The 26,251-nt window shown below is 38.2% G+C and overlaps 1 protein-coding gene across 1 annotated transcript in view; it reads left to right on the top strand.

The window, feature by feature from the left end:
* Positions 1 to 509: 509 nt before the first annotated feature.
* Positions 510 to 26,251, top strand: part of NCALD (neurocalcin delta) — a 45,024-nt gene continuing 19,282 nt past the window's right edge. The window contains exon 1 of the mRNA XM_053466305.1: positions 510 to 647. The gene's annotated coding sequence lies outside the window, so the exon portion shown is untranslated. The remainder of the gene's footprint in view (positions 648 to 26,251) is intronic.

Below are 26,251 nucleotides of genomic sequence, written 5' to 3'. Positions count from 1 at the left end.
AATATTGAGATCTTAACAGACATTAACATGACCTGGGAGCAGGTCCCACAAACTCTGGTCTGGAACAAAAAAGGGTGGGGGAGGGGGGGACAGAAAACAATAGAAAGAAATGAGATGAGCTCTTTGATTACAGGCTGTCCTGGCAGTGTAAGGGTTAATAAATTTGTCTTTAATAATTTCACTTTAAGGCAGGTGCCAAGAGAAATGCTAAAAAAAAGTAGATAACCCCCCCCCCCCAAAAAAAAAAGATTCTTAGAGAGCCAACAAAACCAACAGCTCGGGGGCCAAGGAGTGACCCCAACTTCTCATCTCATATGTAAATAAGATGGGCTGTTTGGGCTGTCAGGCAGCCTGTAATGATCCAAATGTGCACACAGTATGACGGATGACCTATTGAAATAATTTCAGAGCAGGGACTGTAGTTGCTACGGCAACCAGTGCTCTCTTGGCTTTCATGTGGCCATGTGACAGAGAATTTGACGTCATAGGGAGGCAGAGCTTCTGGATTAAGCCACACAGCCCAGAGGCTTGTGAATCTGGTGCATGGTGGATCCATACTGTCTCTGCTGCTTCTCCTGCTCCCACTGCTGCTTCTCACGGTTCGCAAGAAAATGGACTATTAATCATCTGATTAGACTTCGCATCTGGTAACCACCTCAGCTCCTCACTACCCTTCCTTGCCCTTAATGCCCCATGCACCATTATAGCTTCAAAAAGAAAACTTTGTAGCCTGGATGTGGGTAGTTGGGATTAGATGCAGGGCTAAGTGTCTTCTTGTCTATTGATTGTCAGCTGTCTGCCCAGATCAGCAGAGAGAAGGAAGCCCCTGTTCTGGTCTGTGTAAGTAAAATGCATCGCTGCTCTCAGAAAGTTACTTTACTGTGGACACTTTGTGGCTTGTAACAGTTTCATTTTGTAAGGAAATGTTGCACACGCTGAGGTTCCACCCAGAAATGTGGATTCAGTGCAATAACATAGTGTTACTTTGTTTCAATAACAGTGTGACTCTGTAGATTCTGTTTATTTACACTTTAACAATGTTTAAATTTCAAGTAGGAAGTACAGTCTATGTAATGATGAGCCTTGCATGCTGTAACAGGCACACAGCCTGTATGTATGTGTATTATTATATTGCCCCCCCCACAATACTGAGCTATGCCACATAATATCCTCCATATAAAGTGTATTTGTTATTACAATGACCGGTTCCTTAGCTATGTTGGTCTATTATTAGTGATGAGTACCTTTCTGCAGAAAGGACACTTCATTGAAGCTGTTGATTCACATGTTTTTTGCATGAGAGGTAAACTCATATACCCATTTTCTGCACAGCACATGCAACACAGTGGGAATTGGTTGGTAATTTCGTTTTTTATATATTTTTTAATGGATTTTATAAGGCAATTCTGCTGTTACATATAACCACTATCTAAACATTTATTACATATATTAGCTATTGGCAGCATGCATGCAATTGACTGTGTGTGTGTGTATATATATATATATATATATATATATATATATATATATATATATATATATATATATATAATTCATAAATATGGGGCTACACCTTTTCTCTAAAATCTGGGAATGTATAATTATCCACATAGTTTATTTTACATATGATTAACATAATATTAACAGGCAGCATGAAATATAGGATCTATAAGATGTAAGTATTGTTAGTGAAATACTGTAGTGCATGAAAGGGTTTGAACTCTTTTGCTATTGCACTGCAATCTCCATTATCATTTGGATGATGGGCAATGCAGTAAGTATGCAGCCTTCTCCCCCAAGCTCTGTTTAAGATGAATGTAACTGATGTTGGTTATTCTTGCATTGTTTTTTAACTTCTTTTGTCAGCTGGAGCTCTATGGTGACAGTTCACAGAGCAGTATGTTAGAGGACAAAAGGGGTTAATGCAGCTCATTTATTTTGGAAAATAACCTAACCTTTCAATGCCATGAAAACAGAAAACAAAAGGGCATTGCCAAACCCCTTGGTGTTACTTTCATGCAGAACAGTTGGACTGAGCCTCCTTTACTGTCTCCCACTGCAAACCATGCAAACTTCTGTCTTCCCAGGCAGCAGCTGACTGTGTACCTGTACAGTAATCCTCTTTGCGGCTTATATCTCACAATCAGTTGTATAATAAATGCAGTATATGCATATATATATATATATTATTATTATTATTATTATTATTTGGGGTTTAGATACGACTCACTCAAGTGGATCATACGTGCTTCTTACAAATGATGTTTGTGTCATGTGTAGCTTTCTTTTTTTGCAGGCTATAATTAGCAAACCCTATCATTTCATGGTTTTATATTAATGCCATTGAAAATGTATGCTATATGATCCTCCTTTCCTAGTTATTGTCTGTCAGTTTATAATGTTACCAAAGGTTCAGCAAAGATTTAGCAAAGATTGATGTTCTCATTTCAGGCAGAATACTCTTCCACTTCCTCGACACTTTCTAGCACTATTATACGGCCCTTAAAAGTTGAGACATATCTTACCTGTTTAAAGATTTTATTGAAACGGAAATAATCGCCTTAATGGTATTCACATAATATAAGAGCAATAGGTGCCTTTTAATTCAGGTGATCCACCCGAGGTTTAAGATGTGTTCATGGGCCACTGATGTGGCCTTGCATGCAGACATGGCCACTTATCCTTTGTACTTTTTTCATAAGATTAGACTCGGAGCATATAGCTGCTGACAAAATAAATGGGGCTTATCTATAATTACTAATACATAAGATCCACTAGTGCCAAACCAAGATGTACAAATTTTGAAATAAACCCTGCTGTGGATTATTTAACGAGATTGCCTCATCTTGTTGTAACCCGCAGTCGTTTGTGAATTAGCGAAATCAGATCTGTTTCACTTTGATAAGGGAACTGGCTATTTTTTTTTTTTTTAAGTCAGAAGACACACTGCTCAGATGAGTAAGTGGAACGGTTTTCACACATACACCATTCTGTGCAGGCCTCGTAACTCAGATTCTCAGAGTAAAAGTGCTTCCTATTTATAATTTCCATTTGCAATGTGTCATCCGTGCCAAAAAAAAGTGAAACGGACAGAAAGAAATACTTTGTAAAATAAATCCTGGAGTTTTGTGGCACTTTTTCTCCAGTATTACAGTTGCATGTTATAGCTATCGATATCTATCAATGAAGGGATAAAAATGCGCGCGCACACACACACATTATATATATATATATATATATATATATATATATATATACCGGTATATATTCTACACACACTTGTTCACCTTCTGGAACCACAATAACAAGATGCCTGTTTCCTGTGTCTGCGGAAACATTTAGTGACAAAGTCCTGTTGTCACTTACGGTAACCATTTCAAGTGTGCCTGTAATATACACCATCCTAGCTTTCTCAGAATTAAGGAGAAATACTGTGTGGTTTATTAACAGCTAGTTTTTAGATAAATTCTACATCCTTTGATATTTCAAGTATACTAATTTGAGGATTGTGAAGAAGCAGATTTTTTTTTACTAATAATTAAATTTTTTAACATTAAATAAAAATTTGGCAAATCCTTTTAGTAATTTTTATAATCCTCCCGTGAAACTGCAATTTTCAAACTTTCAAATCCTCAACTCAATGGGCGCATCCTTTGGGACTGTAATTCTACGAATATAATTCCCGTTATGTCAACATCTCAAGCGCAGCACAAGACACAAACGCTTATGTAGAATCATCTTGAGAATGAGCATTGAGAGCAATAAAGGTATGCCCAGGAAAGCATAGCAAATAATGATGTCATTACTGCAAACAGCATGGGTGAAGTAACAAAGTAATCTGAGAAACAAGATAGCAGACTCACTTTCATCTTTTCACACATAATCGATCTACTTTTTAAAGAAAACCATTTTCTTTTCTTTAGAATAACATTTAAAGAATGCACCGAAACATTTTGGGTGTTCTAAGTTGAATTTTTCGCAGGCTAATACAGACTGACATTGAAATGGGAGTGTTTGACCCCATTCCCTTCGTCTTCCTATGTCCTTTGTGTATTGCATGAGCTATAATTACCACGCATACCATACTCATGCATGTGGTTCCCTGAGGGAGGATTAGTGAATCACATCCCAAGTCATGACTCCGTCTTGGTGTAGGGCACCGCAGGATTTTGTGCTCAAATTATCATATGTTTTAGTGGAATTTGGGTCACGCATCTATGGAAAATGTTATGAAATTACAAATTTCGTGTATTTTTTCTTTCTCGCACGGACTACATGTTCTCAAGCACTTTTCTTTCTTTTTAACCCACCCTTACAACTGCTGCCTGAATCCATCAGAAATGTAACAAAAGTCGGGAGATAACTTGATGAAAAATAACGCTTATCCTAGGAAAAACAAGATAACTTCCCGGGTTCCCGCACGGTATACATATATGGTGGGTTTTTCATAGAAATATATAGCTTATTTTGTTCTGTAAATACCACTACATGGGTGCATATAGTGTACAGAATGGTGAAATAATCAGTAAGAAAAGCCCCAGTTGGGATGCTCGGACATCTTCAGAATGTGTGACGCAGAGAATCTGCACAATGAGAGATAATTTGTTCTATATAGAGTATGGTAACATAAATTATCATACCTGGGAACTCTTGGGATTTGACCCTGAGTCTCAAGGTTTTTATACCAATCAGAGGATAATTGGGTAAGTTCTCTGGGTTACATGGTCTGTACTTGACAGCTTCTACTCTGCGTCAATAATATCTGGGCAATCAAATTGGGGCTGTTCGCGCTAGAAAATGACAATTGAAACCCCTGCTTCAATACAGGTGATGTAATCTAGAATATTTGAGCTGCTGGCTGTAAATACATTTTATTTATAGAGAACCATTAGATGTGAGGAGAACACAAAATTAGCAATAGCATGAATAAACATAAGGCCCTCTTCAGATGAGCTTACAATGTAGTCTTGACCCAGACAGTACCTTCAACTGCTTCCCCTGCATTCTCCATCCTCCATCTTTTTTAAAAAAAATAAATATGCCGGTTCAACGCAAGCGTCCCTATTGTTAATGGGCTGGTTGGCTAGATCAGAGATCTCCCTTGTAACTAGTCCATTGTGTAGCAACACACAAGGGGGCCTGATCAACAAAGAGGGAAATATACCCCCTCGGTTTTGTGGCAGGAAGACTGCTGCCCCCATGGACCTGCCATCCCAGGCACAGTTGACCTAGACCTGAATACATCGCTCTCTGTTAGTGGGATTTAGAGAGAAGGTTGGACAGGGATGTGATTTGATTGTAGCGAAGATCAAGGGAAGAAGAGATATGAAAGCTTTCCGGAATGGAGGTTGTGGGCTATTCAGAGGATATAGCTTCAAGGAACAGGTAGGTTTTTTTTTAGTGCGCAACTGGTAAGGCGTTCTACAAAATAGGTATAGCAAAAGTGAAATCCTGGAGACGTGAGTGGGAAGAAATGATGACAGCTGGGGAGAGATGCAAGTCGTGGGCAGAGTGAAGAACGTGTTATATATATATATAGATCTGGTCCATTTACAAAGTTCCCAGTTATGTAAATTAAATAAGTAATAATAACAAAATATGTTACCACTACTTAATATTTTTCTGTAGACAACGGAAGAAAAGTACAAGATTAAAGTCCTTTCTATAGTCCATCCATTGACGGTATTCCTAGCATTTGCAATACAAGTTGCACGCACATCACTGTAGATATGTAGTACATCTGGAACACTCAATGCACGAGGACAGCAGACAGATCCAAGGGTCAGTCCCCGCCAGCCTTGCTTTGCACAGACAATAGCAATTGATTTCTTTGTGAGGAGATCACAGTGAGCTCTGTCAGAAATTGAAAAGGCGAGATTGCTTGAGCCCAGTTTCAATGATTGGAGGTTGCCATAGCAATACGAACGTTAGCTCAGGAGATTTTAACTTGTCGGAGCGGTAGCAAAGGAGTTAAATAATGAGAAATTGAAACGGTAAAGATAAAGCGTATGCAGGAAGCCCTTTATAATTTATTTTGCAGAAAATTGGATAGATAGATATAATAAGCACTTTACAATAATGGTAATATGTTAATGATTGAGTACTGACATGTATAAAAGAGATTCCTATAAATTATGATAAACAGTAAATTATTTCTATATAGTAGGTATTCTAAAGGGATTTATAGCTCTAATCTGGAAGAAATACATCTTCTACATGAGTGGCGTGATTAATTACTGACAAGAAAGAGACCTATTGATCCTCTTGATGTGTGTTGGTATTTATTGATTATGGATGGCTTAATTGGTGGGGGGTGTTAAAGTGAACTGATGGTTTCAAAATAATTTGCATTGGATCACATTGTGTAATATGTTATATATATATATATATATATATATATATATATATATATATATCACTCTAGCATTCAATAAGTTAAGGAGACTATGAATAATGTACCATATGTGATATCAAACAAAACTAGTGTCATAATAATTAGTGGAATTATTGGAAAATGTTGCTAAGCAACGGGTCTCAGGATATCTTATAATGTTTAGTATTGATCGTGTGAGTTAAAAAATAATGATAAAAAGGGACACTCCAGTAACAGTTTTTAAATCGAATCGGTAAAACTGCTTAATTTGGCACAGTTACATTAAGAATATTTCTTCTAGTTATTTCAAATACAGCATCTGGCTTCTTTTTTTAATGATAAAGATGGCCGAATATCTTTATCAGCTTATTCATTACTTTTGATTAATTGGATTTGTTGTCAGATTTTGTGGAATGCACCTAGACTAATGGAGCTTGCACCTGTTTGGTCATGTTAATCTTTCATGTGCCGAAAGACGTATGTGATGGTTGCAAATCAACACTTTGGTTCAATAAGGCCCCCCCCACAGTATATATAAATAGATAACTGTGATGTGTATTTAATTACTGTTGCTTTGCTTCATAGAATAAAGGTTGTATTATATATGACTGGCCCAAGATTTATAGTCCAGTCCCGCTGATTGATATGTGTAAGTCTGTACATACAAGCAGATAGTTCTTGCACTTTAGTTTACTGCCCTCGTGCTGGCTGGTCAAGATAGTGATGATAATCTGTACTTTGCTATTACATGATATGTGATACTTGAATGATCTTAAACTACCGACTGCTGCCTGCTGGAAATCTTTGCGAGTTCGCACTTTGGGATAGAGGGATTTGCTAACATTCCAATGATATTGTAAAGAATGAAAGGCTGTGATGAACTGCATTTTTCATTCTTTGTTATGCATAATTACACACATGCTAGGGCTGGAGAGCATGTAACAATGGTGTGATGTTATTGCCCCACATCCAGTATCAGGGTACTTTTCAGCTTTACATACAACATATATATGGAGCAATCTTGTAAGTTGTGTCTAAACCGTAACTCAAAGTCATGGCATATTCATTTACGGCTTCTGGGAAACATAGAGAACGTTGATTTTAATGATTTTGTATCGTGAAAATATCTGTGACATTGCTATTGCTGTGGGCATCTGGTACCTATATACCCAATTTCCATTTAGTGTGGTTGTAAATTGGTTTCTGTAGTATAAGCTTGGCTGCGTAGAACAATATAGCTGAGACAGGAAAAGGATGGAGTAGATCACAGAATATCATAGCATAATTGCACCCTTGGCCTGGCCCGGCTCGTTATCTCCGTTCCAGTTCATCCCAAAGGTGTTTGATGGGGTTGAGGCGAGGGCTCTGTGCAATCCAGTCAAATTTTTCCCACAACAAAATTATCCAACCGTGTCTTTATAGACCTTGCTTTGTGTGATGGTGCACAGTCATGCTGGAATAGAAAAGGGTCTTCCCCAAACTGTCCCCACAGAGTTGGAAGCATAGCATTGTCCAAAATGTCTTGGTATGCTGAAGCATTAAGATTGTCTTTCACAGGAAGTAACTCATACAATGAATTTCACCCTACTTGAGGCCTTCCTTAAGGTATGTGGATAAATACTGAATCATCATTTAATCCGCACTCACCTTGAGGGTGGGAACATGTTATGAGAGTGGTTATGTAGTGAAGCTCCTTGTGGAGAGTGAGTGAGCAAGTGCTTATCTTGCCCAAACCTCCAAACAACCTTGACTGCTTTTTGGTATAATCCAAGGGAGCTCCCCACTGGTTTGTATCTCCACTGGCTCTGGAGATATCAAACACCCAATAGAACCAGCCTGTAAGGTGGACAAAACCATGTAATCTACCCTAATGGGATTGTTCCAAAAAGAAATAGACCTGTGACTATGGCGGTAAAACAAATAGATTACTATGTTATGAATACAGCTCGACCTCCATAGGCGCCCAGTTGTCGACTCAATATGTACCAGAGTTGGCAGGCAATGGGCACTCCTGGGTAGCCAGGAGCTCAAATCTCCAATCATTCTTTCTTGACCCTCCCGCTACCTACAACTAAAGAAAAAGCGCACACTCCCAGTCACCCGCGATTGTCTGCCTGCCAATTCCGATACAGTCCATGATAAAGAATTCTTACTGTTTTGGGGTACACACTTTGTTCTGTTGGTTTTAGTGCTGTTCACCCTAAATGGTTATTAATGATAATAGTCAATAATGGTTCTAGGCTAAAAGGTTGGTGTTCTATAATTATTATCATTAGCACGCTAAAATCACTACAACTGTCACAATGATATATACTACAAAACTGTCAACATTTATTAGCACGGACGTTTAAACCATGTCAATTTTCTTCCTTCACTTAAAAGCCACAAATCAATTTTTACATTTGGTTCATAATGGTTGACTATTATCATTCATCCTTCTAGCCAAAAAACTGAGGTCCATCATCAGATCAGATTTAGATTGTATCCAGAGCATTTCATCCCTTCATACCATATACAAGGAGAAGGAAGACCCAGGGAGAAAACTATTTTGTGGTTACATAATCCCCCGTCGCTTCAGATAGAGAATTTGTGATGCTGCCACGGCAATTGCTGATGTGGTATATAATCTTTTAACAAATTGTGCATTCGTTTTTTCCATTGCCTTGAATAATTTATTAGCTCTGTGTTATCTATTTATTTTCTACTCAACCTTTTGAGGCACATACTTAACAGAACGTAGTAACAGTATAGAGAGTTTTGGCATGAAGTGGATTATGACTTTGAGTAATGTTAAGATTACTGGTTTCTGTGAACCCTTCAGTGCCAACCAAGAAAGCGGACTCCGTATGCCAACGTCGGTTGCATCTGGTGACGATATTAGTGATTGTATTGAGGCTGCTGATTGGTTGGTATTTCCTGAATAACGCTTGGCGGGCTTGTGTGACTGAATCCATTGCGTGTGACTTTTGATTTTTTTTCAATAAAAAAAGGTCTAGGAAAAGACTACGTTGTGGTTGGGTATACACAATGCTCACAGTGCAATACAGACTGCATTATTACATATGGTGACTAATGGGATTGCAATGTAGATTCTGCTACCTGATATGTTGGACACCTTTATTTAGTCCGAAACTCTAAATTCAGCCTGGGGTCGGCCCAGGAAACACTTGGGTAAATCAAAGTATGAAACCTACCCGGCTTGCATGTGTTATGACAATCAGTGGATTTTTAGTGAATACTCTGCAGCACTGCACAAAACTCAGCTATAATAATTCAGAATTTAGTGCTGTTTATCAGGGCCCCAACACTTATAAGAGGCCGTAAATCAGGTCAGTGTGTTGCTGACCTTAAGCCCCTCGCCGTTCTAGGTTCCATGGTGCCTAGTGGACTTTATTTGGCAGCTGTGTGAAGCTGAGATCCTCGCATAAATGATCTGTTTACATGATCCTCACATAAACACACGAGACAAATGTTTCCACATCTGTATGTTTGTTTTCTGAGCAGGAAACAGATCAGGATCAAGAGTTATTGATGATAAATTAAAGAAAACGCGACTGCTTCTGGCCTAAAGTTGACTAATCAGACCGTCTAGTAGTATAGAGGAAAAAGCATTTTAACTAGAGATATTTCTTGGAAATGTAAAGAGTTAAGTACATTTGTTTAAGTGGGAAAACATTTTAGGTAATATTAAATAAAGCAGCAAATCAAAATAATCATTTGTTACTCCAGTTGTAACACATTCTGAGTGAGCAACTTAATGCAAGGGACTAGAACTCCATTCGCTTCTACAGGCAAATCAGCTCATTCTTTTACACAGGTCGAAACATAGAGCTGCCCCAAACACAGGCCTACCTGAAGGGGCCACAGGAGATGCCCCATGGGCCAAGCGGCTTCCAGGGGACACTAGGGCTATCCCAGGCAGTGGAGGTATGACATTATATCCTGAGCAAAGCATCAGGCGACATACAGACTGTGAGGAATCACCAGTGGAGAGGTCTGTGTCACCTCAGGCACAATGGCCATAGTGGGGTTCCACTAGGGGAGATGTACCCAGGAACTCATTATTTTTATTATTAAAGATGACCCTGAGCCGCCATCACTTGAAACACCATGGATTTGGTTCCGTTGAGTAATTCAGTGTGTGTTGCATTGCAGGCTGGCGTGAGTTCTCAGAATTCACACCGTGTTTTCTTTTTCTGCAAATGATATAAATGGCAGCAAAACCACATCACACACATTCTCTCTCTCCTTCGGCTCTGAGCTACTCTTAATACACCGCATACTTTCTTTCCTCTCTCCCAGAAATAGTCTGCTGTCTGTCTTTTTATACGCATTTACAGTACATACAGTGTAATCCTTTTGTGTTTAGTTGTCAAATCATCCTATAGATAAGAATCTCCTAAAGGCTCCAGTATTCTTTGGTGTTTAGTTTCCTCTGACATAATTTCCATTAGTAATGAAGCAATGTGTGGGAACAATTAACCCTTTGAGAGAAGGCCAGTGAAATGGCATAGCTAGCCCTCTAACCTGAGAAGTACCAAATCATTCATTCCGCGGTTTTCTGTTTATCCTCACCCATGGTATTCTGTCTCTTTAACCGTCTATTCCTTGAAGATTTAAACAAATCTCAAGAACCTAAGAAGCTGACAAGGTTCCATGCTTCAGTTTTTTTCAGAGATGCTAAGAAGATTTCAGTTAAGACAGTGATTTAACTCGAAAGGTCTAGAGCATAGACATATATATATATATATATATATATATATATATATATATATATATATATACACAATAAAGAAGTTAAACACATGGGTTATGACATATACATATACTGTGAGCTGAAAATGAGTTCCATCACTTCTATTACAGTATGCGGATTAGATATGACTCAAAAAAACTAGACCTTTAGAATGCATCAAGATAAAACACTTAAAAAAAAAAAAAAAAGATTATTAAAACGGTGCAAATTTACAAAGTAAAAGCTGCTTTGATAAAAAAAAATGTCCTGGCAAAATGCTGACCCGCTTCAGACTTTTTAAGGGAATATCTATCCCTTTCCTAAAACTTCCTAATTTTTTTAAATTTTGCTGTTTGCTACACAATAATTAAAATAAGCAGTATATACAGTATATGTATTAGAAAATCACTTTATGTGCATGGTATGGCAACAGCCTGTTCTGAGGTTCTCTGTTTTTATTATATCACATATCGCTCCCCTTTTGTTACATTGATTATTGTTAATTGATAGCTAATAAATATTATAGATATTATAGAATATAGATAGTCGCTAATAGATATACATTGGTATAGGCTTGAATTGTTTCTTTCTCTGGAAGGTTGAAGGTTCAGTATTGAGAGCTCTCTTGCTGACCCTTGGAGTCAGGCGCACAGCCTTCTGTTTCTTATTAGGATTAGATCTGGATTAGGACATTGCACTGACTGATTGAGATTTTTCTCAGGAGTTATTCTTAGCTTCACGTGTTGCTATACGCTAAGACTCACCCAGTTTTGAAATAGAAATTTTCATACCTTTTCCCCTAATCTGCTCTCGTGCTGGAGTTAACAGAGTATTTCCTTGTTATCTTAATGATTTGTGCGGCAGACAAAAATGGGATTAAGTGTATTTTTCGTTACTCTTAAGAAAACACTTACAAAAGTAGATCTCACTTATCTAAGCTTTGCACAATCATTTACAAAAGCAGACCTCTGTTATCTAAGCTTTACACAATCATTTCCTTAAGAGTTAAGAAGAAAAAAGGCCCAAACGTACCTGCCTCTATTTCTTCAATATTCACTGTAAAGCCGGTCTGACAGTAAAGGGGCTGGACGCATCCAACAAGTTTGCTCGGCTCTTTCCCTTACAAAAAAATGACTGCAGTTTTTCTGAAGTAATACTGCTATTTTTTGGACATGAAAAAACTGCAATACTGCACTTTTACTGCAGTATTACTGCATATTTACTGCAGTTTTACTGCATTTGTACTTCACTGTACTGCAGTTGTACTGCAGTTATTTTTGTACGGAAGTACAAATGCAATAAAGCTACAGCATATTGAAGTACAACTGTAGGTTTGCAATATAAAAAAAAAAAAGTGCGGTAAATGTGCAGGAATACTGCAGTACAACTGCAGTACAGTGAAGTACAAATGCAGTAAAACTGCAGTAAATGTGCAGTAAAAGTGCAGTATTGCAGTTTTTTCATGTCCAAGAAATAGCAGTATTACTTCAGAAAAACTGCAGTAATTTTTCGTAAGGGTTAAATCTTTTATCCTCTACTGAATCAAAAAAGGCTTTCTTGGTTTTGTTGTAACATTTATGGAACCATTAAAAGGGGTATTTGGAACACCATTGTGTGAGACTATTGTGCATATTTTTACCATCCTACACAAGATGGGAAAAGTAAAGGCTGACCATAACCTACAGTAGAGTTCGTCAAACATCGTAAGTGTGAGGGAAACCAGGATTACATCCCAGTACCGACTTCCCTTATACCAGCTCCTTTATAACGTAACATGGAGCAGACGAGTTGTCCATGGGCTGTAACCAAGCCTTACAGCACTGCTTTCCTACCTCTCCTAGGGATCGAACATTAAATAGTTAATGCAATAATCAGTTCAGTTTTATGGACTATTATCATCCCGTATGTGCCGGCTAATATATATCATACCTTTGTGGTTTGGGTGAATTGGTTTGATGTGAGGTGCATTTTTAAATGGTTTCTTCAACACATGGATTAAATCAAATATTTTCCGCGTTCTTTAATTTTTAAACATGAATGCTTTTTGGCTGCTGTGATTACGAAAGGATGCTTATTGTGACATTTGATGCGTAGCAAACAAATTTAATGCCCTTCTATATTCTACTGATATAATCGTGCAATCACATCAGTACGACTGCTAAAACCCTAAGATCCTTTAAATATTAATTTACGGCGCAGCCTGCGCGTGAGCATTCAACTTTCTCAAGTTCAGTGCTGTGACAGAATGAGTTCACATTCACGGCCTTCAAATGCATAGTTAATGCACAATTGGATCCAGCCACCGCACCAGTAAATTCACTGACCCAGTTTTGTGAGCGATAAATGAAAAAAAGTTAAGAAAAGTTCCCTTCGTTTTCCCAGCCATGAAATACTTGTTCTGTAGTTTTGCAAATTGAGTCCTTTGACTGTAAGATATTGGATAATCGGGCACCGTAGACTAACAGAACCTGTTTTAAGGGTCCTCAGATGTTTTAAAGTGTCCTCCTGGATCGTCATAATGACCATTCATATTCAACAACTCCAGCTTCGCTCTTCCCACTTCTGTTTTCAGGGAGATTTTCTGTGTGCTTTTACCTATTGGTTGCTATTATTGAGTAAGGCATGTAGAGCAATAATATATTTTCATTTACACAATTTAATTTAAATAATGCGAGTTTTAAGTCATGCAGAACACGCATATGATTAAAACATCTGGAGCTCTGTGATTAGATGATGTTTTGTTGTTCTCGTGCTTTAGTTGTATACTCACTCCTTATTTGTTACTTCATGCTCCGCCCCATTTCTGATTGGTCTACTGTTTTTAGGTTCCGATTTGCATGTTAGTCCTATTAGACCTGCTGGTATCATTGTGTTAGACTGTAATAATTCTGTGAATTCTGCACAATAAACCATTTTTTCAATCCTTCATAAGTAGGCAGATTGATCTGACCTTCCTAAACATCTCATAGGAATATAAAATTGTGATTTGTGTCTTTGTCAATGACATTTATTTCATTTCTCATTCATGGAACAATAGTTATGAAGAACTGAAGCATCCATACACTCTGCAATATTGTCCTCAAATGTTGAATAATGTCTTTCGATCAATAATGAGACAACTTTGATTTATATAAAATAAAAACAATTTTATATAAAAAGAGACAATGCTACCACCTTGCAAATAGGGTCACGGTATCGCCTCTTTATTATTATTATTATGATTGGGTAATATTGTGATAAAATACCGATGGAAGTTCTCTATTTGTGGTTTAAAATATGTTTAATTGCAATAAATAAGAAACAAAAATGAGGTAGCTTAGTAATTGTGTATAACTTATTATTGAGTGAAGGCAAATATATATATATATATATATATACCGCTACTATGTGTGATGCAAGAAACACTTTCCCTTATGATAACAATTTTAAATACGTCAAGTAATCTGTCATCAGCTGCATGATTTATGGCTGAAATAGGAAACCATATTCTACAGAAGGTTGTGAAGTTAAACACAATATTAATTACACTTTTCTTACTGTAAGGGAAGGAGAGCAGAATAAATTCCATTGAGATGAATTCCCCAGAGGCTAATAGTGACACGTAAAACGATAGCAGAGGATCGTATGATGCCTCTGCGGTTTAAAGGGGACGTCATAAAAATAAGAGGTAAGACCTGTCCAGCTGTAACCTACAGAAAGAGCTCAGATGAATTACTGGAACAGAGCACAAATGGAGATTCTTCTTCCCGTGTAGGATCCGGCACAACATGCTAGCTGGTAATAGAGTGTCACTATGCACATAACACTTGGTGTGTACATAGTGTGAAATGCCAACCAATTAAGTAGGTGTTGTAAGACATATATTGCTTAGGAATTCGCATAATATACATCTTCCTGATCGCCACCCATGTTCTAACTGACCAATGGTAAGGCAATATACTATATATAAAGATATATATAAGATATATAAAGATATCTTCGCCTTTGGCATGTCAATAATTGATTTATAATAACCTAAATCCCCTTAAATAGTGGTAGCTGCAAAATTTCATTCCTTTCATTAGTCAGTTACAATAATATTTGTTACCAAAATACACCTAGATGTTTGATTTGCGCAATTTGTTTAAATGGATTGGCCAACATTGTGTTAGTACAGGAGCGTCTTTCATAAACACAACCACAGATCATCCATAAGCATCATGGAATTTGGTAAATAAAGGACTGTTATGCCCGAATGTTATCTCACTATATAGGATGGGAAGACCAGCCAAGCTGATCTGATCTCTGAAAAGCTCTAAGCAGTATTAAGATTCATTGGCTTGCTGGCTAGGAAGACATAACGTGATCTTAAGGACAAGGACACCCATGTTGTGAGCTACAAGAAACAGACAGACACCTGCCGACAACTGTCTCCCTATATTTAGTTAACTTGAAAAATGTGTATATCTTACACAATTGTGCAAAAAAAGTTATTAAAAACTTTTTGGAAATTAAAAAAAAATCACAAATGATTGGCAAGGGAGTCATGATAAAGAGCAGACCCCTCCATTCAAAGAAGGCATTCCTTCTTGGTTGCAAATGGTACATGACCCCTGGCATCACTATGGGCAGCTGCCTTTGCCAGCACTCAGAGCCAGGTGTTCAACAGCAACAAGAGCCCCTGGAAATATAGCGCTTCTGGAACCAAATAGATTTGTGTGTGTTTTTTATTCTAAATCTATTTGGGCTAACTGGTGTCAATGATTGGGGGGCTATATGGAAATTAATTTTTGTTAAAACAATTACTCATCTGCTTTAAGAATTGGTAATGGACTCCCATGCTTACGACATCAGTGGCTTAATTTACTGCAATATTCCTCCTAAAATCGGCCTATGCCTATGGAGGCAGGACGAGGGACGTCAGTCCCCCTGATGTAAAACCTGGGACAGATGGCCCTTTCGGGTGATTAGGCTCCCTGTTGTGACCCAACCCAATAGGATGGTCACAAGGGAGATTTCCGATCTCCCCGTCCGGCCCCATTTACTCTATGACACAGCCTCTATAGCATGAGCTAAAAGGTGCCTTTATGACACAGAGAACCAGGATGAGCCGTCATATCTCGGCACTATGCAATGAGGTCGGGGCTGTGGAGGGAAGCGCTGCCCTGGGTCAAGCCTATAGCAGCACCTGAGGCATATATACATCTGCCTAGAGAAACGTTGTTTAAATTTATGTACCCTTTTTGATGATTATTACAGAAAATTCTTAAGTCCACCAATTCACTATGTAACACAGTAAGTTAACTTTCTTTTCCTTTGACCGAGTGTGACAATATCACTTCTACTCGTGACCACATTTGGCTGCGTATGTGGAGGGCACATACCTTTCGGCTTATGGTTCAAGCCCAGCCCATTCATATAGTGGTACTAAAACACCTTTTGAAACCTAGAGGTAATCTGATCCTTATTGATTTTATCATTTCTTTAGAAATTCTTTGTAACAGCAATTTGTGTGTCTGCTATGGTACAGCACAATGCTCAGTCTGATAACAGAGGGCAGAGCAAGAGCAACCCAGCGTCCCAATCCAGAGTTTGAAGAATTCTTCTGTGAGTCATTTAAAACAAGAAAGCATTTTATTTTCCCAGACTATATATTGCAGTTACACATATTACTGTGACACACTCACACATACCAAATGTTCTAACTGGAACAACAAAGTGGTACTATACACATGGATATAGGTCCCATTTACGGTGCCGAAACTCTTGGCATATATGGTGGAGTTAAAGAGTTTCTAATGGAGCGCTATGGGTTCTCAGGTCTTTTGAGTAAACACAAGCCATTAAAAGGTAACTGATTGAAATCTTGAAATGAAAAACCAGAAACTATAGCTTTTCACTGCCTGCAATCTGAGAGCAGAGGCTGTTCCGTGAAATTCATGGTAAATAATCTCTGCGGACTTGGCAGTGTTTGTCAAATGTTCTTGTTTGATTTCTTTAACACACTAAATCAATCTATAGTTCCTATTGGGCATAAACTATAGCATTTAAGCACTCCCTGAATTTTGTTCTTGAAATGGATGAACTGTGTGTGTTTTTACTTTTGTTTTTATTATAGCGTCGCCTATTACTGTATGTGTAACCACTAGGTTTATCCTTCAAAGAACTATCAATGTTTTATTTTGATATGTTGGAAATAGAGAACTTCCTAATGTTTCATTATGTTTTGGACCATTGGTGTCCGATGTATGTTCCCAGAGACCCCAGGGACATAGAAGTGACATAAAGATTCTGGTTCCATACACCCTGGTGGTTTGGTGTAAGGCAAGCATGGGGACAGTTCTTTCACCACATGTGTAGGTTTAATGTTATACAAAATACAGTACAGCTGGCAGGGATCCTCAGATATCAGATATCAGAGTCGTACTGTTGATGGCAAGAGGGTCCTGGCACTTTAAGGTGGTGGCTACCTGATAATGTTAGTGTGGCATGCAACATTTTTTGCTCATGGAGCATGCGGCTGGGCATAGCCAGCTTGCCCGGTGTATCAGATGAGCAGTCCAGGTCTGCCCCATTTCTGGCTCTTATGTAAATAGGTGAATTACAAGCTGTGAGATCTCAAAGGAATACAAAATAGTATCAGGCAGTTTGTGTAGATCAGACCTTCCCGTTGTTCTGCAGCTCAACAAATTAAGGTTGTTAAAAGGGGTAATTATGCAGCCTTGGGCAGATACTAATTACAAATTCAGGCATATTGAGAGGTTAATTCTATGAAAACCACAGTCAGAAACACAGACATTATCCACTTTTCTAAAGCAGACAACAAAATAACAGCATTTCTAAATGGAAGGAACAGTGGGAAAAAGTAATAGTTGTGGTATTTGGTGAGAAATCTTTTGTACCACTGTTTCTCAAAAACTAAAACTAAAAATTGGGCATTAATGCTCGTTGGATTTCTTAGCACATACCCAAGAATGCAACTTTTTATCTCATGGAAATAAAAAAGTTTCTTTAGGAAATCTATGAAAGAGTATCATAAGACTACTGTTTGATCATTGATTAATAAAATAATTATGTAACAAGAGTAAGATCAATTTATTCTGCTGGAAATACCGGTGTTTTAGCACTTTTTATCACCCTGGTCTTGTTGTCCTAATGTAGTCACCATGTAAGGCCAGCTTTGCAGGAATGACACTTGAGGAACATCACCGTCTTTTCATGAGCATTGTGCTTAACCACAGTATGTATGGAGCGTCAGTGATGTCACAAAACCTTTACTGCATCATATAGAAAACTCAAAGGCTCTAGGGAAAGCCTAGACTGGGGTAAACTGGTACACTTTCTTTTAGAAAATCTCAGCTTCCACAATCATGCCTCTCAGCAGCCCCATTCGTGTTCTGACCCTGTAGGAAACCACTTCATCTCTTGACCAAGACAATATTCTATGCATTTTATTCAGGACGTCTGTTAATATCCTCATATATTAGCTTGTTAGTCTAGAAATGAGAAGTAAATTAAAATAAATAATTTTAGCCACCATTTTTCAATCAACCTCATCAGTCTCTCTAGCCTCAAACTGACAGCGTCACTGGCTTCCATCTGATTGAACAAACACAGTATGAGCTTTCAGACAAACAAAAATCAGCAGTGTGATGAGCAATGTTTTATGTACAAACAATACAAAAGGGAAGCGCATGTAAACACAAACTGTGGGGTGCTGCTGAAATGACCAATGTGTACATACAACAAAGCAAGGAATCAGCGCACACTCAGCAGATATATACTGCAAATGCTATTTAAAAGCATAAATATTGGGGATTCTGTCACACTACATATTTTTAGCCCTCTACTACATCAAAGTATCCCAATTTTGATGGTGCCTATCCAATCCCAACATGCCTGTATTGCTCATCATAGAGGGTTCATGTGATGGATCTTGACATTGCTGTCACAGTATATTACTAAAGAAATGCCATACTTGGTTTACTTTGGCATGGGTACAAACTAGCTGGGTCATGAAACTAAACACAGTAAAATAACGGTTTAGGAAAACTCTAATTGGTTAACTTTTGGTTGCATTTTCTTCTATACAATTGAATGTTAAGTTTATAGAGACTTGTCGACTTTTACTTGGATGAGGTATGGATATGAGGAAACGGAAGAGAGAGAAGGAGGGAGAGAAAGATGGAAAGAGAAATATTTTTGGCCACGTCATTTCAATGACGGATACATACGCTAGTACGTTATAAAAAAAGCCAAACTCCTCAAATTCCTTTGGTAGAACTTTTTGCCAGCTGGCTCATATCCCAGGCCAACTCTGAAAGAAATCTCTCAAATATAAAAATGGAGCCACATGATTTTAGTAGTAGCCTTGCATAAAATAGAAAACTATGCTGTTACTATAGTTAACCCAGACTGGCTTTGTATGGAATTAAGTTACTTTGTATCCCATTGGTTGCTGGTTAAACTCTCGTCACACGCAACTTCTTTCATGACTGTCAGCACAACATAGTTTTATGTGACATTTGTCATTGACTAAATGTAACGCATAGCTGCCAGCTGTCCCTTTTTAGTCAGAACAGCCAGACTGGCAGCATCTCTTCCTTCTGAGGTTTTTATCCTACTCATTTTATAATGTTCCTTGCCCTTGGCAACTTGGCTTGCGCAATGGGTATGTTGCAGCAAAACATACAGTGTGTGTGCATTAAGCGGACGGAGGCCGTGCCTTCCATCTGGAACATTGAAGATGGCTTAGTAGGCATCACTGCGGCTTAGAAACTTTGGCAAGTATGCAGGGGGTGGATTAAAGCAAAAATATTAGGGTCCCACTATTGGGTAATCATCCGTAAACCAAAGCCACATTATACTCTAGGATCACAGACTGGCAGGATAGTAATTTGTGTTTTATAATAATATATAATTTAAATAAATCATTTAATCAACGATTTTGCTAGTAATGGTCGTATATTACGCTGTTAAGATGAAAGTTCAATCGCATTTGTTAAACTCCACACTGGTTTGCATGACAGGTGGACTTTAACATATGGCTCCTGGGTTAGAGCCTTTGTAGTGTTAACCTTTTGTGTGCCGTATCCTTTTTGGAAAGGGCAAATTGAACAGTTGCCCAGGGTCCAGTCACGTCTCGGTAATCTTGGGATATCTAAGAGGGTAAAGAATACAAACAGCTTTAAGGATAGCCCTGTTTTAGGAGTTGCTTAATAGGGTTGTGACTTTGTGACCTATTCACTATTGTTTCTGTAACTGCATTAATGATGTATTTGAGTTACACTATTTCATTTATAAACATATATTCTATGCGCATTGCTTTGGGATGTTGAACCCAGTGATACATTCAGTCCCATAAGACATTCTGAGCTTTGACATCAGGAGAGGTAAGAGGGACTGTCCTTGAAAGTAGGTATTTTTGTGAAATGTAAAATGTTAAAAATAACCCAGGGTCATGTATATTAAAAGCATGTAAATAAGATGTATCTGTGCTTGTTAACCTGTTGCGTAATCAATAAAACGATTGAACAGCTAGCTGTTATTTGAGTAGCAGAGCTGAGACTTGCCTCTGCGTGGAATTTGGCAAAAGAAACTCTGGGGTGAGGGGCATGATTTGCGAAATAAAATGACTACGTAAAGCCAGATGGGTTTGTGATGATCTCGTAACTAAAGTGTGGAATCTGTTTTAGGTCTGTAGGAATTCTCTAACGTACTGAGAACAGACAAATCCCCAAAAAAACACTTTCACTGCGTCACATGGGGTACGTCTGCATTCAGATGAACACGGGGCCATCATAAGAATGGTGAAATAACGTTTTCTGTAATATTTGCATTTCACTAAAGCATACATCTTACATAAGACTCTGACTTTCAAATACCATAACATATCCTGTATGTGTTATCCACTAGATAATATATAGATCAAAATATATTCATATTTAAATGGCAGATGCAATTTGGGAGCATATGGGTTCCTGATGGTGACACCGAGAGCGAAGATGGCCTTGTATAGAAATATGTGCGAATAATTTGGGTAACAGATAGTATACTTTTTAATTTTTGTGCAAATCACACCAGGGTTTGGCTGACCCAGTTTAAAATCCATATTTGACATAAATGTATTTTGTCAAGCCCTCCCTTAAGTGTTTATTTTCATAGATGTAGTTGTGTTGTGTTGGTCCCATTGAAGCCCATGGGGCTATGTATCCAGCATGTTTAAGGAAGTTACGCCAAAAAATAGACTGCTAAAATGTTTATATTTTGTTTCATGTTACAGTTTTGAAACTATTTTGTCCAGTCTCTTACTTTGCAAGCCACCCATTAAGTGGAGGGCTTGTAACGGAGCAAGGGGGCAAATTCCACACGCTTTTTTTTGTGTGTGTGTGCAGTTTCACATAATGTTACTTAGACTGTAAGATCTATGGGGCAGGGACCTCCTTTCATACCTATTATACCCCAATCAAATTGTCTGTAGGGCAGTGTACTTATTATATAATTGCACTTATTATACCTCTCCTTTTTATTCAACTGTAAACTGAGTAAATCTGTTAACACTCAATGTATAAGAAATAGACACATACGTATATACATACCAATGTGTGTAGACTTACAAGAACTTTATCAGCTTCCAAGATGGGGTTATTTTTTGTACCGGTATATATTTTATATTACTGTCTTATGTTCCTCTCATTGCTGGTGCTCTGTAAAAAAATGTAAGATAACTTCAGGCTAACTAGAACTAGCAAATTATCCGACAGGGCCACCTTTGCTCATAAAGAGCTTGTGAGGAGCACCTTTGCCCCCAAACAGTTTGTGAGTGCCATATTTTGCTTGCCAGCATGTGTGTGATGGAGTCCTCGTTTCTAATTATCTCCCCTGTCATTAATGAGAAACAGTTATGGTAATAATGCCTCTTCTTTTCAGTTTTTCTAGTTAATTGTTTCTGTTAATCTAAAAATAAATTAACTTTGATGTATATTAGTTGCGCTATTTTGGGGACTTGCATCATGTGTTAGCTACTGCGGAGAACACAGAGAACTTATGGCATAAGGAAAAACCATTAGCTGAATGAGTAATGAAAGTAATTTTTTAGAAGCCTCAAAGCTTAAATTGGATGATTACATTTCCCACCCATTGTCACTCTGAAATGCACAATTACAACAAGGACTAAAAAATGAAATTAGAGTAACCTAAATGCTTAATGCATTCTGTAATCACTGTGGTCTGCATATCACCCTCATCCAATATTGAGACAGGAATATTACATTAACATGTTGCAAGGCTTTTAGAGAAAGAAAAGATAAATTGGATTGTTTTCACAGATTTGAACATATTGGTCTATGGTTGTTAGTTGACTTGTGCAAATGGACCAAAAATGATTCGGACTAATTTTTCGTTTCGTTTTTGGTCCATTCATTTTCAAATAACAAATTCCAATTCCTGCCCATTTGTTTTGGATGGAAATCCGGGGCTTTTTACATTTGGAACCAGAATTTGTTGTCATTCACCCTCATTCTCATGCTTTTTCACACTGTCGTTCACACTTTCATTCACGCTCTATAGGAATGTATCCTTCCTCATCTTCTTGTTTTTTTTGTCTTCTTTCTTTGTCCGCCTCTCTGTGGACATGACCTCTCGTGAACTCCGAACAGGGGAGAGAGTGTGCCCGGAAGCTCTGCCATTTTGCAGAAGTTCACCATGAGGCCATGTCCTGTTATCCACAGAGAAGCAGACGAAGAAAGAGGACTTCTTGAAGCAGTGGTCAAAGAAAGAGGATGCAAGATAAATAGGAGAGTGGCATGGAGACAGGGACATGGAAACAGTCGTCAGAGAATGTAGGGAGAGAGCGTGAAAGAGAGTGAATGAGAAAGTGGGTGAGTGAGAGTCAAAGCACCAATAAATTCAAACCTAAATTCGGAGTTCATTGCTTTGTTTTTGTTTGTTTTGTTGGGGGTCCCTTCACATTTTTGTTCTTGTTTTGGGGGATTCGTACTAATACGAAAGTCTAGTTGTTGACTTGAAAGGGATAGTCTTATGCCTTGTAAGACACCAACAACAACAAAAATACATATTAAAGATTTATTTTCCTGCCCAAGCCCCAGCTCTGGGATATCCCCTCTGTTGTCCATGTTCAGAACCAATTTTGACTGCTTGAAGCAGCCAGCCACTGGCAAGAATGTGCTCCTGTTTACTTCAGTTGGAACACTTTCTGCACATGCACACAAAGGGGTATCCTTAGACCTTTAGAACTATCCTGGAAACCATTGTTGAGCTGGTTGGTGCAGAGTATGTGTTCAGGTACACTGCTGCACATGAGATGTGTATGGCCAAATGCACCTCCAACAACGCGAATAGCTTGGGAACGAGGTCAAAAACAATGTTTATTTAAAGATGGCAATCAGCTATCACATGCATTAAAGTGCATATGATGACGGGGGTGTCACTTTAAGACATAACCTCATGTGAAGACATAACCTCATGTGAAGAAAATCTCTGCAAATGGCAAACACTATGGGCACATTCCCCATACCCTGCGAATGGAGAGAAGTGCAGCTAATTTCAATTGATATTTACTGGAGACCTTCCATCTCTTGCGCACCCATTGAAAACCACTAGACATTAGCAGCCTTGCATGCTAGCTATCGGTAGTTTGTTGCTAAAGCTTCAATTCTGCAAATGTCTTATATGAAAAAGACCCTTTGTCTCTGTCAATGTAAGGGACTTTAAATAATTCAGATCTCTCTGGAGCCGCTTGTATAGTGACATTGCCTTCAGCATTTCTTCCAAAATAACTTTGGTCCATCTGTTATTTCAGCATTCAATGCAAATTCTACCTCTTTATCAACTGGGTTACATTTTTTATGTTTATTTTCATATGTTATGGGAATAATAAAACTCAGCAGATGAATATAGTGTTTGAAAAATAACAAAATATGGATTCGGAGTTATATGTCTTTTGAATATTTGTTTGTCCAAAGTATCCCTGACTGGATACAGATTTAGGAACAGATATACACAGCTGTTTGTCATGCTTTTCTTATAACATTGGCTCTATAGCTATTTTAATGTGCATTTTCACAACAAGGCTTTCTGTACAGTTAGGGTATAGATGCTGCCTCAAGCCCTTGTTACTCAAGGCACCCTGGTGTCTATATGCAGAACACCAAATCAGAATATCGAGTAGAACGTGTGAACCATAAAACAAACAGCGTAACATGATAAAGTTATGCTACGATGTAAAAGTATTTATCATTTACCACCATATGCCCAAATGTCGCTTAACAACATCAGGTGTGAGAAATTTAGTGACTGGGATCAGTCATCCCGTATTATCCCATACGCACCCATAACTGGGGACTTCTCAGCATAGTCTACCCAAAGCTCTTCCTTTTACTGGGGAAGCAGAGCCAGCTGTACTTAAAGGCGGGGCAACTGTGTTTAGGGGTGGGGCCAACCATAGACAGTTTTAAATAAGTGACGAATGGGAGGGGAAATGGGCAGGGAGTGGGTGTGTTTGTGCCAGCAATGCAGAAAGCAATTAACAGCCATAAACAAGTCTGATCCCCGTCCCTGTGTGATAGCCCGATACTTTTATCAGATTCATTTTATATGTTGTGTATTCTGGATGAACATTTCATATCCATTGCGACATCTCATTAGTTCCAGAAGTTTGTTATTCGTTATTTCAGATTAAGGGAGTCAAAGATCTTGCTGCGTATGTGCAAGAGAGAAACAGCAACGTTAAATATAGTAATAATATTAATGCTAAGAGATTGTACAAGATTCAGCATGTTTTGTGGAACCTCCTGATGGTGTAACTGTTACAGGATGGAAAATTCTTCTGGAAAGTTTTTGAACCCAGTGGTAGCTGCTGACTGATAGCAGATTGAACAGCTGCTGTGGACTTTTATTAACTGCCCCTGAATCTCTCAGAAACTCGTGCCAAAAGGGTCACTAGCTTGTGTTTCAAGCGTTTGCAGTCTTTGAGAGAAAAGAGCATGTTTGGAATTCAATGTATACGTTAGTATATCAACATTCCGGCAGAGTTTGGAATTTACCGTGACATTTTTCTTGGGTGGAGGTGACTGCTCCTTAAAATGCCAAGTGCATATTTTCATTCAGAAGTGACTTTCCAATATTTAAACGCATTTACGTTTTTAAGATAAGATAAGAAAAGCTGAACGGATCTTGCCCGATACTGGAAAAACACAAAAAATATGATCAGGCGCCTTATGCTGAGGGTATAAAAGTTAATATAAATTAACCATAAAGTAAAACTGAAACTACACATATTTTGTACTTCTTGATTAGTTTTGAAGCTATTTGGTCAAAGGTCAAGGGGCTATTTTACTCTAGAAAAGCTAGGATTAGTGTCCTAAGGTTGGACTTTTTTTTGTGTGTGTGTGTATATATATATATATATATATATATATATATATATATATATATATATATATATATGAAATTCCTGTAAAAACATTACATTTTGTTTAGCGTACTAAACTGTTAATTTCAGTATATGTGAAAATCACAGATTAATTTCAATGCTCTAACTTTGCATAGAAAGGAAAGAACTGTACCAAGGTGTGTTGCATGGAATTCAGAGCTGAAAATGTTCTCCGTGTTATATGTAGGGGTGGATAGACAATGGGGCAAAAATCACTGGTGGCAGGGGCCCCCAGGAGCTGATTGCAGCAATTGATGGTCCCATAAGGATGAAACTTCCAGCGGAATTTTGCTATGACTGTCTATGGGTGAAAAAAAATCCATAAGTGTAGAAGTACAAAAGCCATGCACTTGTCTTACAGGGCAGCCAAAGGCAGTGGGGGCCTTTAAAAGTTCTGCCCCAGGGCCCCATCAGCTCTTGACCAACTCCTTGTTTCAGCTACTTCTTGGGTTCCCAAAATTGGTTCAAAGCTTTCATTGCAGTTTACATGGCAGCATAGCTTTCATCATACATGGTGGATGCTTAGGGGCCTGACCTGACCTCCACAGGGGTGCCAGCGAGCTTCCTTCCAATTTTCTATATGCACACAAGGAGAACTGCCACCCAACTTGTACCATAATATGATGTTTCTCACAAGACACTTGGAAAAATAATTAAGCCGCTGCAGCATCTCTTTGTAAAAAGACATGTCAGTCCTGTTCCATTTACACTA

Source organism: Spea bombifrons, chromosome 5 (genome assembly GCF_027358695.1).
Source record: "Spea bombifrons isolate aSpeBom1 chromosome 5, aSpeBom1.2.pri, whole genome shotgun sequence".
Taxonomy (NCBI): domain Eukaryota; kingdom Metazoa; phylum Chordata; class Amphibia; order Anura; family Pelobatidae; genus Spea; species Spea bombifrons.
The sequence above is the reverse complement of the archived record's forward strand: the minus strand, read 5'-3'. Positions and strand labels throughout refer to the sequence as shown.